Here is a 6,000-nt window from a genome sequence, read left to right on the forward strand (position 1 = left end):
AACAAGAGGAACTTAAGTGGGGTCTTAAAATTAAACTTACTTTTTTGTCTTCTTTACTGAGGTATGTGTTCCTCATTGTGACAGTAGCTTGTACAGTCCTAGAGTAATTGGTGGTTTGAGAGTTTTGGAGAAGACTCCTCTACCTTATCCCACTGACTCTTCCCCTGACTGCCTTAACTCAGCCCTCTTCTCTATTGACTCCACCCATAAGCATGGCTTCTGTATTGTTCCTGTACCCTTTGATGTACCTGAGCTATCCGAGTTTCCAAAGCTTTCTTCTTGTAACTCCTGCCAAAGTGCACTCCACAATTAACATTCCCTGAGCAATTGGCAATTATCAATTGATAAAAAGGCATATAAGTGTGCCTGTGTACAGTGAAAGGAGTAATTGTTGCAGTTGTTTAGTGAATATGGAGGTTTTGTATAAAAGTTAACTTAAAAAATTGCCAAACCCATCATTCAGAAATGTAATTCTAAGACATTTCTAAATTCATACACAGAGTCGGTATGCTGAAAATATATACCACGATGTGCAACAATACTTATATAAAAATAATTATGTATACACCGTACTGTATCATAACACCGAGTATATATACTCTGATAATGGTCACACCGTACTGTATAATATTACAGAGTATACCCCAATAATGATCACACCGCACTGTATAATAATACACCTCTGAACACCATCCCTTTGTTCCACCCCCTACCCACCTCCGAACACCATCCCTTGGTTCCACCACCTGCCCACCTCTGAACACCATCCCTTAGTTCCACCCCCTACCCACCTCTGAACAGGATCCCTTGGTTCTACCCCCTACTCACCTCCGAACACCATCCCTTGGTTCCACCGCCAACCCACCTATGAACACGTCCCTTGGTTATACCCCCTACCCACCGCCAAACACCATCCCTTGGTTCCACCCCCTAACCACCTCCGAACACCATCCCTTGGTTCCACCACCTGCCCACCTCTGAACACCATCCCTTGGTTCTACCCCCTACCCACTTCTGAACAGCATCCCTTGGTTCTACCCTCTACCCACCTCCAAACACCATCCCTTGGTTCTACCCCCTACCCACCTCCGAACACCATCCCTTGGTTCCACCGCCAACCCACCTATGAACACATCCCTTGTTTCTACCCCCTACCCACCTCCAAACACCGTTCCTTGTTTATAACCTCTACCCACCTCCAAAAACCACCCTTTGGTTCTACCCCTACCCACCTCCGAACAGCATTCCTAGTTCTACCCCCTACCCACCTCCGAAAACCATCCCTTGGTACCCCTCCTACCCACCTCCAAACACCATCCCTTGGTTCTACCTCCTACCCACCTCCGAACACCATCCCTTGGTTCTACCCCCTACCCATCTCTGAACACCATCCCTAGTTCTACCCCCTACCCACCTCCAAACACCATCCCTTGGTTCTACCCCCTAATCACCTCCAAACACAATCCCTTGGTTCAACCCCCTACCCACCTCTGAACACCATCCCTTGGTTCTACCCTCTACCCACCTCCGAACATATCCCTTGGTTCCACCCCCTACCCACCTCAGAACACCATCCCTTGCTTCTACCCCCTACCCACCTCCAAACACCACACCTTGGTTCTACCCCCTACCCACCTCCGAACACCATCCCTAGTTCTACCCCCTACCCAACTCCGAACACCATCCCTAGTTCTACCCCCTACCCACCTCCAAAAACCATCCCTTGGTTCCACCTTCTACCCACTTCCAAACACCATCCCTAGTTCTACCCCCTACCCACCTCCAAAAACCATCCCTTGGTTCCACCCTCTACCTACCTCCGAACACCAACCCTTGGTTATACCCCCTACCCATCTCTGAACACCATCCCTAGTTCTACCCCCTACCCACCTCCGAAAACCATCCTTTGGTTTCACCTCCTACCCACCTCCGAACACCATCCCTAGTTCTACCCCCTACCCACCTCTGAACACCATCCCTTGGTTCTACCCCTTACCCACCTCCGAACACCATCCCTAGCTCTACCCCCTACCCACCTCTAAACACCATCCCTTGGTTCTGCCCCTTACCCACCTCCTAACACCAACCCTTGGTTGTACCCCTACCCACCTCCGAACACCATCTCTTGGTTCCCACCTCCAAACGGTACCCACCTCCAAACACCATCCCTATGGTACCCACCTCCAAACACCATCCCTAGTTCTACCCCCTACCCACCTCCGAACACCATCCCTTGGTTCTACCCCCTACCTACCTCCAAACACCACCCCTTAGTTCTACCCCCTACCCATCTCTGAACACCATCCCTAGTTCTACCCCCTACCCACCTTCGAACACCATCCCTAGTTCTATCCCCTACCCACCTCTAAACACCATCCCTTGGTTCTACCCCTTACCCACCTCCTAACACCATCCCTTGGTTCTACCCCCTACCCAACTCCAAACACCATCCCTTGGTTCTACCCCCTACCCACCTCTGAACACCATCCCTAGTTCTACCTCGTACCCTCTACCCCCTACCCACCTCCAAACACCATCCTTTGGTTCTACCCCATAATCACCTCCAAACACAATCACTTGGTTCAACCCCCTACCCACCTCTGAACACCATCCCTTGGTTCTACACCCTACCCACCTCCAAACACCATCCCTTGATTCCACCCCTACTCACCTTAAAGTATTGCCCCTTTTGGAGAATACAGAACTAATTATCATTTTAAATACTTTGTATGCAATTTGCTATTGATAACAAGAAAAGCAGTAAAGTAGATCTTCTGCAGCCAGCAACAATATATCACACCAGCTTCAATAGATCCACCCCAGCAAAAATAGACTGCTGGGAGCAGAAACAGATCTCTCAGGATCCAGCATCAATAAACTCTCTAGCAGCAAGCAATATTGGACCCCTCCCACAACATTGTATCCTTCCTAGCAACAACTGACCACCCAAAAAAATAAGATCCTTCCTAGCAACAATATATTCCCCACCAGCAACAATAGATCCCCATGCAAAAATAGATCACCTCCAACAACAATAGAACCCCCAGCAAAAAAAGAACCCTCAAGCTATAAAAAATCCCCTCCAGCAACCGATATCAATAGACCCATCAGCACACCCCCGCACCCGTTGCCATTACACACATTCAGTGCTGGAGTTGCTGGAACTGCATTCCCCCATGTTCCTGCTGAAAAAAAGCCCTAGCAATAATGATCACACCGCACTGTATAATAATACCGAGCAGGGGCGGACTAACCATTCGAGCACTCAGGCACTGCCCGAGGGCCCAGGGTCAGTAGGGGGCCCCATGAGATGCCCCTGGTACCTTTCATTGGCTTTTTTGGGTGTGGGCGAGGACACAGGGGCCCCAAGATCCCGTATTGCTCGGGGGCCCCATGAGTTGTCAGTCCGCCCCTGATACCGAGTATACTCCGATAATGTTCACAATGCTTTGTATAATATTAGAGAACTCTCTAAGAATTCAAATATTGATTTTACAATGATCACACTATGGTGTACTGTACATCCAAGTATCTATGAACAGTTCATTAAAGGGCAGCTTAGAGGTAAGAGGGGTCAGTAAGGTAGAAAAAAATGGGGTAGGAAGTGCAGACTGACACACTTTGCCTTTTGTCCCATTAAAGTGTAGTAAAAGCAATTCACACTTACCTGAAAATCACCAAAAGTTTATTTTCCAAGGTCAAAATGCCTTGTTCCCACAGTATTCCCAGGGCCCAGCACTCTGGGTCACAAGGTCATAGATAGATTATAGATAGATAGATAGACAGATAGATAGATAGATAGATAGATAGATAGATAGATAGATAAACGATAGATAGATAGATAGATAGATAGATAGATAGATAGATAGATTACAGATAGATGATAGATAGATAGATAGATAGATAGATAGATAGATAGATAGATAGATAGATTACAGATAGATAGATAGATAGATAGATAGATAGATAGATAACAGATAGATAGATAGATAGATAGATAGATAGATAGATAGATAGATAGATAGATAATAGATAGATAGATAGATAGATAGATAGATAGATAGATAGATGATAGATAGATGATAGATAGATTATAGATAGATAGTTGATAGATAGATAGATGATAGATAGATAGATAGATAGATAGATAGATAGATAGATAGATATGGATAGATAGATAGATAGATAGATAGATAGATAGATAGATAGATAGATAGATAATAGATAGATGATAGATAGATAGATAGATAGATAGATAGATAGATAGATAGATATGGATAGATAGATAGATAGATAGATAGATAGATAGATAGATAGATAGATTACAGATAGATGATAGATAGATAGATAGATAGATAGATAGATAGATAGATAGATAGATAGATAGATAGATAGATAGATATGGATAGATAGATAGATAGATAGATAGATAGATAGATATGGATAGATAGATAGATAGATAGATAGATAGATAGATTACAGATAGATAGATAGATAGATAGATAGATAACAGATAGATAGATAGATAGATAGATAGATAGATAGATAGATAGATAATAGATAGATAGATAGATAGATAGATAGATAGATAGATAGATGATAGATAGATGATAGATAGATTATAGATAGATAGTTGATAGATAGATAGATGATAGATGATAGATAGATAGATAGATAGATAGATAGATAATAGATAGATGATAGATAGATAGATAGATAGATAGATAGATATGGATAGATAGATAGATAGATAGATAGATAGATAGATAGATAGATGATAGATAGATAGATAGATAGATAGATAGATAGATAGATAGATAGATATGGATAGATAGATAGATAGATAGATAGACATCATTTCTTGATATTTGGCCAACATGCTACAATATACTATCTTCTACCTACGTTAAGCCTATGACCATATTTTAGCACCCATGTCAGTAGTTTTTGTGAACTCTAGATGAAAGCTTCCCTAAATGTCATTAATATTGTGTACCTTTTGATATTCATTTGTCCCCTACTAAGACCTAACACTAAAATTAGTTTGTATAATTTATCTCCAAACACTCAACCTTTGACCCTTAACCAAACACTTAAAGCGGTAGTAAACCGTACCTTAAAAAACAATCCCCTGCAAGGTAATATCATAATATGCTATGCATCACACACTAGCACTTTATGAAGGACTTACCTTAAAACGAAGCCCTCCAGCGGCCCGCTGTCCCCACTGCATCTCCATATGCATTTGGGAGTCTCAGTCCACAGCAGAGTGCTCTGAAGGAACGGCACGGGTATGCTGTTTCTTCAGAGCGCATGGCCCGCTTTCAAAAAGAGTCAATATCTCCAGAATGCATGTTTAGGATATATTCATTTTACCTACAGGCAGGGGCGGACTGACAACTCATGAGGCCCCCGGGCAATAGGGGATCATGGGGCCCCTGTGTCCTTGCTCAAACTCAAAAAAAGCCTATGAAAAAGGTACCAGGGGCATCTCATGGGGCCCCCTACTGACCCCGGGCCCTCGGGCAGTGCCCGAGTTTCCAAATAGTCAGTCCACCCCTGCCTACAGGTAAGCTTTATTATAAGCCACAAAAGTGGCTTTACTTCCACCTTAACATCCCCTCCAAACTATCTCTTAAAGTGGAACTTAAAAAAAAAAATTGGCATACAGGCAGGAATTTTAATGCAGAAGAGACATGCTTTGTCTCTTCTGCCTTAAAGTTACTTTTCTGCCTGTCCACCCCTGTACAATGAGCCACGCATGAGCAGCTCACTGTACAAAGTTCGACAATGTCGAACCTGATGGAACTCCCGTGGATGTGCAGGAGTGATGCCATTCCCACCCGGCCAAGGACAGCGGTTGGCGATTTGGACCCGGATGCCAGCCACTTGAAAATGTCAGTAGCCACACAGGCAGCAGAGGGATGCTGCATCACTGGAACTAAGGTGAATATAGTTCCACTTTAAGATAATAATTTATCACCTCCAACATCTAACACA

This window comes from Staurois parvus, unplaced genomic scaffold (genome assembly GCF_062004578.1).
Source record: "Staurois parvus isolate SC_StPar_1 unplaced genomic scaffold, SC_StPar_1.0 ptg001352l, whole genome shotgun sequence".
NCBI lineage: Eukaryota > Metazoa > Chordata > Amphibia > Anura > Ranidae > Staurois > Staurois parvus.